Source organism: Staurois parvus, unplaced genomic scaffold (assembly GCF_062004578.1).
Source record: "Staurois parvus isolate SC_StPar_1 unplaced genomic scaffold, SC_StPar_1.0 ptg000151l, whole genome shotgun sequence".
Taxonomy (NCBI): domain Eukaryota; kingdom Metazoa; phylum Chordata; class Amphibia; order Anura; family Ranidae; genus Staurois; species Staurois parvus.
Window position 1 is genome coordinate 3,600,279 of NW_028317947.1, and position 13,490 is coordinate 3,613,768.

Below are 13,490 nucleotides of genomic sequence, written 5' to 3' on the forward strand. Positions count from 1 at the left end.
ATTTGAGTTAGGGACCTTAGATTGTACGCCCCTTGAGGGTTAGGGACTGATGTGAATATACAATATATATACACTTCTCAAAAGAATTAAAGGAACACTTTGAAAACACATCAGATCTCAATGGGGAAAAATATTATGCTGTTTATCTATACTGATATGGAGTGGGTAATGTGTTAGGAATGTAAGGATGCCCCATCGTTTGATGGAAATGAAAATTATCAACCTACAGAGGACTGAATTGAAAGACACCCCGAAAATCAAAGTGAAAAAATGATGCAGCAGGCTAGTCCATTTTGCTGAAATTTCATTGCAGCAACTCAAAATGGTCCTCAGTAGTTTATATGGCCACCACATGCATGTATGCATGCCTGACAATGCTGGAGCATGTTCCTAATGAGATGACAGATGGTGTCCTGGGGTATTTCCTCCCAGATCTGGACCAGGGCATCACTGAGCTCCTGGACAGTCTGAGGTGCAACCTGGCTGCATCAGATGGACCGAAACATGATATTCCAGAGGTGTTCTATTGGATTTAGATCAGGCAATTGTGGGGTCCATTCAATGGTATCAATTCCTTCATACTCCAGGAGCTGCCTAAATACTCTCGCCACATGAGACCGGGCATTGTGGTGCACCAGGAGGAACCCAGGAGCCAGTGGCCTGGTGGAGGTCATTTTGTAGGTCTCTGGCAGTGCTCATCCTATTCCTCCTTGTACAAAGGAACAGATACCAGTCCTGCTAATGTATTAAAGGTCTGTCAAACTCTCCTAGAGTAACTGCCTGTCTCCTGGATTCTCCTCCATGATCTTGAGACTGGGCTGGGAGACACAGCAAACCTTCTGGCAATGGCACATATTGATGTGCCATCCTGGAGGATTTGGACTGCCTATGCAACCTCTGTAGGGTTCAGGTATCATCTCATTCTACCAGTAGTGACACTGACCCTATCCAAATGCAAAACTAGTGAAAAACTGTCAAAAAAGATAAGTAGAGAAAAAAAACGTCAGTGGCCTCCACCTGTAAAATCATTCCTATTTTAGGGGTTGTCTCATTGTTACGCATCTAGTGCACCTGTTGTTACATTTTTTAACACCAAAAGCAGCTGAAACTGATTAACAACCCCTTCTGCTACTTACCTGACCAGATCAATATCCCAGGAGTTTAATTGACTTGATTAAAAAGTGTTCCTTTAATTTTTTGAGCAGTGTATAAAGCGCTGAGCAAATTGTCAGCGCTATATAAGTACCTGTAATAAATAATAAATATCATAGTCTACTGAGATGTCCTCCTGTGAGACCCACTTTCGCAGATGTTTGATAATGTATGCTAATCTATGAAAGTTTATTCTAAAATACAGTTCATTTGGTTTCTTTCTTCTAATACCTCAAGGAGTTATTTCTGCCATCACAGTTACCTCCATATAATCATTCAATAACATATATGGGTGAACCCCCTCTACTAATGTTAGATTGTAAGTGCCTGCATCCAAAAATTGATAGAACTGAAGTTATCATAAGGAATGAGACTTTATTTCCAGCACTCAAAGTGAATATCCATAACAGATAGTATGCATATGTATGGTCTTGAGTAGCTTTTTAGTGATCTGTTATCACCAATCAGACTAGCTAATAACAGATCAACCACCAAATAGTTTACAATAGAAGATCATCACACGAGTATGGCAGTAAAGCAGGCCATAGACAGTGTGAATTTATTAGCTCGATTCCCCCATCAACACTGTTGTAGGGGAATGCTTTTTGCTAAGCCATTGTGTTCTTCTAGGGGCTTCCCCCTTCCCCACCGGGAGAAGACAGTGATTATTTCTAGCGGCTACAACAGCCACTAGTGATAATCGAATGTTAAATACGGCAGGCTGGTTGTACCAAAGTTGATTGATCGATCAAGTTGAGTACATTCAGCCTGCCCATACATGGTTCAGTACCGGCCAATTTCTGCTAACCTGGCTGAGATTCAAAAAGATACCACCAGCTTAAGTAGCTAAGGGTCTAGGTTAGTGGTTGTCAACTAATGAGCTAAAGAGGGCCTCAAAAGTGGCCCATGACATCACCAAAGGGCTACACATATTGTTCAATATATGTAATGCTTGAAAGACCTGTAAGAAACTGCAGAACTAAAAAAAAATTAGGGTCAAAAAGTGTGGACATGCTATATTTTTGACTGGAGATATGCTACAGAAGATGATAAGAAACCGGGAACATGTTACATGAGGCTAGCAGAGATCAGTCAATTACCCTATTTGGTGATCACAACTATTCCAAAATGCAATCACATTTAACATAAGGCTGAACTGTCTGTCCTCTAATCAAGTATATAGTGCCAGTACTAAACCACTGCATTCCCCTAGGTGTGGGAGTAATCGTACCACACAGCCTAGAAGTGGCTCATTACCACACAGACCCTTAGCTTCATACTATTGTACTGGTGCGATAATCTTCTATTGTAAACTGTATGATGGTTGATCAATCATAATCATGAGCAGTGGTTTTTAACTACTCAAGAGCACAAAAATAATTGGCATTCTGTGTGTATAGTTTGAACCTTTGTTTAAAATTAACTTTTTATCTTTTTATATATACTATCTGTTGTTATACTAGATAATGAAAAAAACTCCTGCGCTGAATGGAACACCTATTAATAAGCAGCATACACTCGCCTCAACCACAAGGAAAGAACATAAAAATACAAAAAATAGTGCAGCGCTAACAACCTATACTAAAATACAAATGAGATAAATGGAAATATCACATATAGAATGCACAATAAATATTCAGTGTTAGGTGCTCATAAAATGAATACTATGTGCAGCAGTCAATAAATGCCAATGATGGTGAAAAATCACAGCAAAACTCCGTGAGGTGATCACAGTGCCACTCAGTGTGCGGTCAATCCACAGATGGCCAAGATGGCCCCTCACCTCCTTGATGCGACCCACTGGGCCAAACAGCTATGTAGGTGACCTTATACACCCAATAAGGTATCATCAAAGGATGGAACGTATGGATAGATCCCTCCAATATCTTCTCCAATCTCCTAGGTACTCGATTCCACAAAACCGTTTAAGAGGCGGACCGGATGTCAGCACTCAGGCCTGTCAGACCACTGGATTCAGGGCCCTCTCATACCTGAAGTGTGTTACTGTTCAAATCACCAGGTGAAAACAAAGGGAAAAAAGCCCAAGAAAACTAAAGCTGTCACCACATCTGATTGTATCTTAAACGGTTTTGTGGAATCGAGTACCTAGGAGATAGAAGATATTGGAGGGATCTATCCATACGTTCCATCCTTTTATGATACCTTATTGGGTGTATAAGGTCACCTACATAGCTGTTTGGCCCAGTGGGTCGCATCAAGGAGGTGAGGGGCCATCTGTGGATTGACCGCACACTGAGTGGCACTGTGATCACCTCAGAGTTTTGCTGTGATTTTTCACCATCATTGGCATTTATGGACTGCTGCACATAGTATTCATTTTATGAGCACCTAACACTGAATATTTATTGTGCATTCTATATGTGATATTTCCATTTATCTCATTTGTATTTTAGTATAGGTTGTTAGCGCTGCACTATTTTTTGTATTTTTATATCTGTTGTTATAGATATTATTTGCGACCGCTGAAAATAAAGTCCTTCACTTTACGATACTTCAGTTTTACCTCCATATAATATCTGATATGAGATGATGGGAACCTAATGTCTGTCATGGGGAAGCTGAGTCATAGAGTCAAAGTAAAGTCAAACTTTTGGCAGTTTTATCATAGATTGGGGTTTTTTTCCAGGGAACTTGCGTTTTGATCAAAGGAAAATACTTCCTCATGCCTTCAATATACCCCTCCATTACTGAGTGATTTGCAGTGATGTAATTGTTTTATATGCAATGCTGACTTCGTGGTTATCTTTCGCACAAAGATCTTTCGCACAAAAATCCAGGTTATTATAGTCAAAGCCTTTTGCTGTGCACTTTATTATCCTTTTAAATGTTTGTGCTACCATTCTTTTTACTATGCAAGCCTTCTGCATGCTACCAGACTAACTTAGACCTTGCTTTAGAAAAAATAGTGCAGATATTTATCTCTAACCTGTGAAAAGATGGTATAGAATTAAACAGCTTACCATCGCAAAACAAGATACTGAAAAGCACCTATATCAGCTGGTCCTAAAACTGTTAAAGATACAATTTTAGAATGGTGTGGAAAGATGTACATCTTCCATGAACAACTAAAACCAGGCATCATTGACAGACTCTTGTTACAGCGCAGTGTCTGGGAGCCATTACACTTGGCTCCACATCTCCCGATCATTAAAAGTGCAGCCATCAGTATCATTTCTACATATTGAAATGCATAAATGAGTCTACAGCAAGAGTTTCCATGGAAACCCTGTGACATCTTGCTTTACCATGGGGACAGCAATTCATCTCGCTCATATAGGCTTGAATTGATAAATGGCGTGTTATATTAATTTTTTTGCTAGCTGTAATGTGAAAAAAGTTTGTAAAATAATAATTATACAAATTATTTAAGTAAATTACAAATATAAATTGTGTAGGTAAGATAAACCCCATGTCCACAACTAGTCTCTTTTGGCAGTGTTGTAAGCTAGCACGTGTATGTGGCATGTATACAATATTTGCACACAGGACATTGTGTCATTCCTGCCAATGTCATTTGGGAAAGCTAGAATGCGTAGCTCACATTAAAAGAGGGCGACCAACATGCTCAGGCACCATTAGTGCTAGAATTCAACCTGGTAGCAAGCAGAGATTAACTCTTCCAATTGTAAGTGGCCACCCTGTGTCTCCCTAAACACAATCTTCCCGGCTTCCATGTACCTTAAATATGCAGACTCAACTTCATGCAGTCAATTTCTGTCCGTATCAATTCCCTGTGTGTAGAGAAACATTACTATACTCACCAGTTATGTTGCCATGTGAAGAGCACCTGCCAGCTCTCTATTTTTAGGAAGTCCTGATGCTCATTTACATTTTTAAAGTTACCTGCAGAATCATGCTCACTGTGGGCAAGTACTGACACAGGTAAATTTTTTCTATACAGCCAGCTGAGGCATAAATCTGCCATGCAAGATTCTTCTGCAGTAATGCACATTACTAACCCCATAGAATACAACTGTCAGGTTCCGGATCTGAATCTGAGACCTCTGCAGTGGCTGGCTGTGGCATTTTTTGTTGTGCCACCTAAGATGCTGGACAGCTCCCTGCCTGATTACTTGGATAACCTTACTTTGTATCTTATTTCTAGTAAACCTTGAAAGCTTTGCTCTTCCCATGAACATTCTATTTAAAGCTATGTGGCTGTACTTCTTGTTTGCCAAATTATTGTGCTCTCTCCACCAATATTTTGCTTCTTTGAATACCTGTTGCTGTCCTTATCTTCGCTACCCCTAGTTATTGACCCTTGAATTGTTCATCGACTATGCTTCTGCCTGGTCCCATCCAGCTACTACTCATTACTGACCTTTTGGCTTGTTATTCGACTACACTTCTGCCTGTTCTCCATCTGCTTCATTCGTTACCTGACCTCCACTTGATCTCTTCATGCTGGAGCAATCTGAAGGGCCACAACCTGGCATTAGCATGCAGTGATACTCATCTCCACTATCAGGAGCTCTGTGAAGACTGGATTGTTCATAGACCCTGCGCATCGGGTGAGCTTTCATCATCTGCTAGGGGTATCTACTTTATACTCTAACTACTGCTTGAACATCTCTACTGCTACAGCCACTGGCCTCCAAGCCCGATCCCAGACGGTGACATGCTGCTCCACACCAAATGGATTTTAAAAAATTTTTTCCCACCACTACCACACTACCACACCACCACCTACCAAAAAAAAACCCAGAATTTTTATGCCTTTGGTACATGTTCCCTGGGGAAAAAAACAGCCCCCATGCCATTTGTTTAACATTCCCCCACCTATTAGCCTAGAAAATGGACATTACTGTGCTTTTTTAATTTGACTCCCATTGACTTCAATGGGGTTCAGATTCTGCAGTTGAACTTTAGTCATGTTCTGCGAACTCGCCTTGAACCATTGAACCCAGCTTTGTTCAAACTAATCCCTATAGGCCAATGAAAGGAGTTGGGTGGAAAATTGTCAGCTGAACAGTGGCTGCATCCAATCAGAATCAACCTGGTAGAAAGCAGAGACTAACTCTTCCAATTGTAAGTGGCCACCCTGTGTCTCCCTAAACACAATCTTCCCGGCTTCCATGTACCTTAAATATGCAGACTCAACTTCATGCAGTCAATTTCTGTCCGTATCAATTCCCTGTGTGTAGAGAAACATTACTATACTCACCAGTTATGTTGCCATGTTCAGATTTTGCAGTTGAATTTTAGTCATGTTCTGCGAACTTTCCTTGAACCATAGAACCCAGCTTTGTTCAAACTAATCCCTATAGGCCAATGAAAAGAGTTGGGTGGAGAATTGTCAGCTGAACTGTGCCTGCATCCAATCAGATGCAGGCACGGTTCAAATATTCTGACAGCCATGGGTGCTTGCTGTCAAAATACAATAGCTGGTAAAGGAGATTGCTCCATTTACACTGTTTAATGTGTCTGAGCCAAAGCAACCTGAGTGTATAAAAGCTTAAGGCTGGCTTTTCAACATAGACAGTTGTCCTTTCAAGAACCCTGGGCAGGGATACATGACTGTTTCATTTGCAGCTCACCTAAAAGACAAAAACTGCACACTCCTCCCTTTTCTCCCCATGGAATCAATCTCCCCTCCACTAACTATCCCCTTCCCACTCTACATATCCTTCATTACGAACTGGCTTTATATTGGCTATCTTGGATCCAGATGGTCTTTGTATTTAGCCAGCAACCAATAGCATTCCTATTCTAGGTTCTTCTTTGGTAGTGTTTTATTGGTAAAGATTGACCAAGTTGAGATTTGATGCTCATGCTGTGTTCTACGTAAAAACGTATGTTCTTGTAAAGGTGCTTTTAAGAGATGTTCCTTTTTAAAAGACCCTGATATGTATGTTGATGTCTTTTCTAATGTGAGAAGTTATTGCATTAAATAAAGAATTTAAAAAAATGCGTACTCCTGGCTTTCTTTTTCTGCCAAGATGTAAGGATCAGTCCCATTATCATCATTCCGGTTAGCGTAAAATGTCTTAGACCTCACCTGAGCATTGCAATTGGCTGTCAAACTGGGGTCTGGTTCAGAATTTCATTACCACACTACCATTCTTCAACTTTCTTTTTCCGCTCTTCTGCCTTCAGCCGGTTCACTGGACTATGAATGACTGGTGAAATCCTCCCTCCCTCTGTCTCCTGTAAGCCTGCCTAAATACTTCCTCCTCTATCTTCAGAGCCTAAAACATGTTAAGATCACAGCATTATGAAATGCAGTGGAGCTTAGTGGAGTGTCAGCTTGCAAAATGAAGAAACTCCTACTCTAAGCCTGAACTGTAGTGTGCAGGGGAGTAAGTCAAGTTAATATAAAGATAGATTTCAGATGCTAGCATTTTTGAAAGCCCAAAAATACAGAAAAGGTACAGAAATAGATACACAGTCATAGACATTGTACTAAAATGTCTTAGAACCTTTAGTTTCCGTAGTGTTACCTTTCCTGTTACAGAAGTTGTCCAAAATACACTCACCGGCCACTTTATTAGGTACACCTTGCTAGTACTGGGTTGGACCCCCTTTTGCCTTCAGAACTGCCTTAATTCTTCATGACATAGATTCAACAAGGTGTTGGAAGCATTCCTCAGAGATTTTGGTCCATATTGACAAGAGTTACTGTTGCCTTACTATTATCTCGAACCAGTCTGCCCATTCTCCTCTGTCCTCTGACATCAACAAGGCATTTTTGTCCACGCAACTGCCACTCAGTGGATATATTCTCTTTTTTGGACCTTTCCCTGTAAATCCTAGAGATGGCTGTGAAAGATATCCCAGTAGATCAGCAGTTTTTTAAATACACAGACCAGCCTGTTTGGCACCAACAACCATACCACGTTCAAAGTCACATAAGTCCCCTTTCTTCCTCATTCTTATGCTCGGTTTGAACTTCAGTAAGTAATCTTTACTACATCTAGATGCCTAAATGCATTGAGTTGCTGCCATGTGATTGGCTGATTAGCAATTTGTGTTACCGAGCAATTGAACGGGTGTACCTAATAAAGTGGCCGGTGAGTGTATAACTGTGCAGTCTAAAGCTGGTCATGCACATAAAGATCGAATAAAAGAAATCCATACAAATAAAGATTGAATGAGAGGGGAATTCACCTTTGCTCAACACTTCCTCATCATGCTGGAGATGTTCTCACCCAGTGGGGGATTTTATACATATATTTTGGTCATTCTCAGTAATAGCTTCATATTGGCAGCGGGATCTTGATGTCACTGACTCTGTGGTGCATATCCCTATAGTCTTATCAGATTTTGTATACTAGGCCTAGTCAAAGAGTTGGCCCCTAAGCTGGCACTGAGAAACTATTAAGTCTGCTAATCTTTTGTGACAGGAAAGCCATTACCCTTCATTGGCAGAAGCCTACTCCTCCCTCGGTTTGCTTCCAGATTAAGTTAATTCCACTTTACCCTTTTATCAGGATACTTACCGAAATAGAGGTTGTCCAACCAAGTCTGATGTCGTGCTGGGTAGATAACTCGTCAACAGCCACTTCATTAGATTCATAAAAGTTCCTAAGAAATTGCCTTAGCTGACATGGGATTCTAAATGGGCAAAGGTTTTCCTGTTTAATTCCAATATGTGCTTAAGCCTTGCACCACTGGTAGTTTGTTTTTTTATTTTTGTACTTGTTTTTGGTACAGTGTTATTTATAATGCTTTTCCTTTTTGTTATGCGGTACTAGATATACACACCACTGTTCTTTGATACACTATGGTGTTAGAGGGTTAGAGGGCAGCTGCCCTGCATAGGCTAACTGAAGTATTCTGCCCATACTGTATGTCTTATATACTGTCTATTTCAAAATAATAAAACAGATTTAAAAAAAAAAAAAAGATTGAATGAGAGGGTTGAACAAGGGAAATCCACAGATCCCCTCACCTACGCTCAACAGCATGGATGGTCCAATTTCCTCCTGACTGGTTGTCAATATACCCAAATAATGACTACCCAGCCAACTTTTTTGTGCCCAGCTCCTTTGACTTTCCATTAGAAATTTGTTAAACTGGGTTGTTGTCTACAAGGGCCGCCTATGGCTCCAATTTTGGCCTATTCATAGAAATTGGCCTAAATTTTAGCTGTGTATGGCCAGTTTAATAAGCACCAAAAAAGACTAACTGCTCTCAGTAATTTTGGCAGACCTGATCAGGCACACCTTCTCCCTTCTATGCCGTATGTCTTTGTAGGTACACTTGTGTTGATGGGTGTAACTGTTACTAAGCTCTGCTAGCACAGGGTACTGCAGTGTGAGAACAAGAAGCAGGATTAAGAGGTATTTACAGCATTTCCAAGCAAACATCAGTCATACATCATAACGTATGGAATACAAAACTATGCAGTGATAGAAAGCTTTAAGATTTTAATGGGTTTTAAACATACCATGCAGGAATTTCATCCATAAACTAGCTAGCTGTGCAGGATTTAATCTGATTTTTCAGAAACAAATTATCCGACCCGCCGGAGAGCTTCCTGTTATACAAGATGCATATTCAATAGGAAGCAGATGTCTGACCATCTTCCCTTTGTGCTACATATGCAGTGGTATCTCTGTTCATCACTCCTAGTCACTTTCCTCCATGTCTGACAGTGCCTGTGCACATCATGGGTGAGTTGCTGAGAAAGGAGAGCTTGCCTCCTCACTAGTCAGCAGCTGCGAGGGGGGAAATATTGACAGGTTTTCCATTTTTTGTCTGAAAATGTATCAGCTTTTTTAGCACCAATTTAAAGCAGTATTAAACTCAAAACTTAAAATGCGATATATTGCGGCTTACCTATTATTAGATGTAGTGGCTGTATTAGTTTTCTTTTCTTAGGCTTTTCCTTCTGTTTTCACCTGGTGAACTGGCCAGTAACACACCTCTTGTATTAGAGTGCCCCACTCTGGATAAAAGAGCACACAGGCGTACCTTTTGTCAGTCTGGCAGGAGGGGAATGTTAGATTTACTAGTAAATTTAGATAAAATAACAAAATCAAGCTCAACTTCAGCTAAAACTTTATAAACAATTACAGAAAACATTTTTTTTTGCCTTTTAGGATAAAGGTTTTACACAGATAAATAAAAGTTAATCATCGCAAATACCCTTATCAGTGGTAAATGGTTTGTCTAAACCCTGTAGCTGCTAGAATAGTTTGTTCTGTGGAAAAACAAGAGACTTACTGACCAGATCATGAGGTTAAAATAAAAGAAAGAAATTCAAAAAAAAGAAAACTACTGAAGTCACCACATCTAAGATCAGGTAAGCTGCAATATAATAAATGTTTGTTTTTGGGTTTAACACTGTTTTAAATGAGGGGTTTACAGTCCAGCAACAGCAGAAAAACATTCATTTTGTAACAGTCTTCTACAAAAGCTAACTTCCGCTGATCTCAGTTTCATAAAAGGACACCTTACTTATATAGTAAATGGGGATGAGTTCAGGTTTGATCAGTTTATAGGGTAGTAATGGGTGGGAGTGATGGCTTAATTCTGGGTACTCTCTGAACCCGAGTTCATTCTTAATATTAAGAAAGACACTATCTATTAAAAAATAATTATATTTAAGATGCTTCATGAAAAGGTTTTCAGCAAATGTAATTGTGCAGTAATCCCCAGGGGGTAGAATCTTGTGCATACATTGATACAGAATTTCAGAGAAATATTTTGTGGGAGGGCACAATAACACCATCAGTGGTGCAACAAATTTTGTTGGAAATAGCTTAAACATTTCTTTTGATGATCATGCCAATGTTTCTAATTTAAACAATTTTGAGAATGTAAATAAGTAATGTCATGTTTAATTGTGCATGTAACCAGGGGCGGACTGACAACTCATGGGGCCCCCAGGCAATAGGGGATCATGGGGCCCCTGTGTCCTTGCCCAAACTCAAAAAAGTCTATGAAAAAGGTACCAGGGGCATCTCATGGGCCCCCTACTGACCCCGGGCCCTCGGGCAGTGCCCGAGTTTCCAAATGGTCAGTCCACCCCTGCATGTAACCCTATTTAAAGTATAATTCCTCTTTGTGTAAATCTAAAGTGGTAACCTGTAAAGGCTTTTAAAGAGTCACCTATGGATAATTTAATGTACTGTGGTTTGGCGCCGATCCACGAGCGTACACAATTTTAAAGCGTGAAATGCTTGGTATCTATTTACTCGGCGTAAAATCTTTTCTATTTTACAAAAAAATTGGGTATTACTGTATATTGTGCTTGTGTGCCTTAAAATTCATTAACTTGTATTTTTTCCCAAAAATTTGTGTTTGAAAAAAATGCTGACCAACTACAGTGTGACATAAAAATTTGCAATACCCTCCATTTTATTCTCTAGGGCCTCTGCATAAAAAGATATATAATATTTGAGTGTTCTAAGTAATTTTCTAGCAAATAAAAACATTTATATAGAAAGTGTCAGAATGAGCCTGGGTTTAAAGTGTTTAAATGACAATATGGCTTCTGTAGCAATTATATATGCTATGTTGTATATTATATTTTTTATTTGCTATTTTTTTCATGAAAGTGCTATTTCATAGATCCCCATATAACATTCATGGTTAGAATTTTGGTTGTTCTTGAAAGAAGAACAATTTTCAGCCCTACTCCGAAGATTTTTTGCCTCCCTATGGTTGAAAGTAATGACTATTTTGTGCATTAACTAATTCAGCATTCTGGACGTATCTAGTATATCCAAAATTTTAACTGGTGTTGCTCAACAGGCTTCCAGCTTTTGTGTAAAGGCAGCTGTAGAACCTCCCAGATCACCTTTATGGTACTCGTGGGTCCTGCTCCCTTCCTTCCACCGTGCCTAACCCCTGTTCCAAGGTAACAATTACATACAGTTGTGCTGAAATGTTTGCACAACCCTGCAGAAATCGTGAAATTGTAGCATTTATATTGAGGTGTATCAAGGTGTCGTCAGGCATATTGTGACCGGGCTTTTTTTGTGGCATTGGCACAGTAAAGACTTCTTTATGGGACCTTGACCATGCAGCTGATTTTTGTTCAAATATTGTTGTTTTGTGCTTCTTAAAAAAACCGAACTGTCTTTTTCCAGAGCAGCCTGTCTTTCTCCTGAGGCTACCTGTGGGTTTTTCTTTGTATCCTGAACAATTCTTCTGGCAGTGACTACAATCTTTCTTGGTCTACCTGACCTTGGCTTGGTATCAAGAGATCCCCAATTTTCCACTTCATAGTATATGATTGAACAGTACTGACTTGCTTATTCAAGGCTTTGGATATCTTTTTATATCCTTTTCCATCTCTATAAAGTTCCATTACCTTGTTACGTGGGTCTTTTGACAGTTCTTTTCTGCTCCCTATGGTTCAGTATCTAGCCTGCTCAGTGCATCCATGTGAGAGCTAACAAACACATTGTCTATTTATACAACAGACACTTAAGTGCAATTCAAAAAGCCACAGATGTGCCAAATTGCCATTTTAACCCGTGTGTGTCACCTTGTGTGTCAGACATTCCAGGGTATGGAAACTTTTTATCAGGGCCATTTGGGTGATTTCTGTTATTATTATGATTTAAAAAGGAGCCAAACAACTATGTGATAATATATGGCTTCATATGATCATTGTCCTTAAATAAACCATGACCTTAAATAAAAGACAGTTTTTTGGCATGATCAGACATATTTTCAATATCAATGCCACAATTTCATGATTTTTGTCCGGGTGTGCAAACTTTCGAGCACAACTGTATACTGTAGTTAAATAGGTTGAAAAAGGAAACAAGTACGTCTAGTTCAACCAATAGAAAAAAAAACAGAAATAGTCCATATACACAATCCTATACCCTACAGTTGATCCAGAGGAAGGCAAAGAAACCCCAATACATTTTGGTGCAATTCGCTCCGGGGGGGGAAAATCCCTGAATCAACTACCTTGGTGTTATTACCTATAAATATTAGTATCCAGTTATATTTTGTAGATTGAGGAATGCATCCAGTTCGTTTTTAAAACAATTTACTGAGCTGGCCAGAACTAGTTCTCGAGGGAGTATATTCCACATTTTCACAGCTCTTACTGTGAAGAAGCCTTTCCATATTTGGAGGTTAAATCTATTTTCCTCCAGATAGAAAGAGTCCTTTGTAATGACCTGAACGTGAATAACTCTACACCAAATTCACAGAAGTAATATATTGCCATATTGCAGAATGAAATTTACGGCTAGGACCTGCTGATTGGCTGAGCGAATGACAGAAGAGAGCCCTGTGGTAAACAACACAGGGCTCTCTACAGAGTGCAGCGATGTGGCTGACAAGACAGTCACCTTGCTTAGTAAAAGCAGCATAAATTACAATTGTTTACTGTATTGGTGTCACTG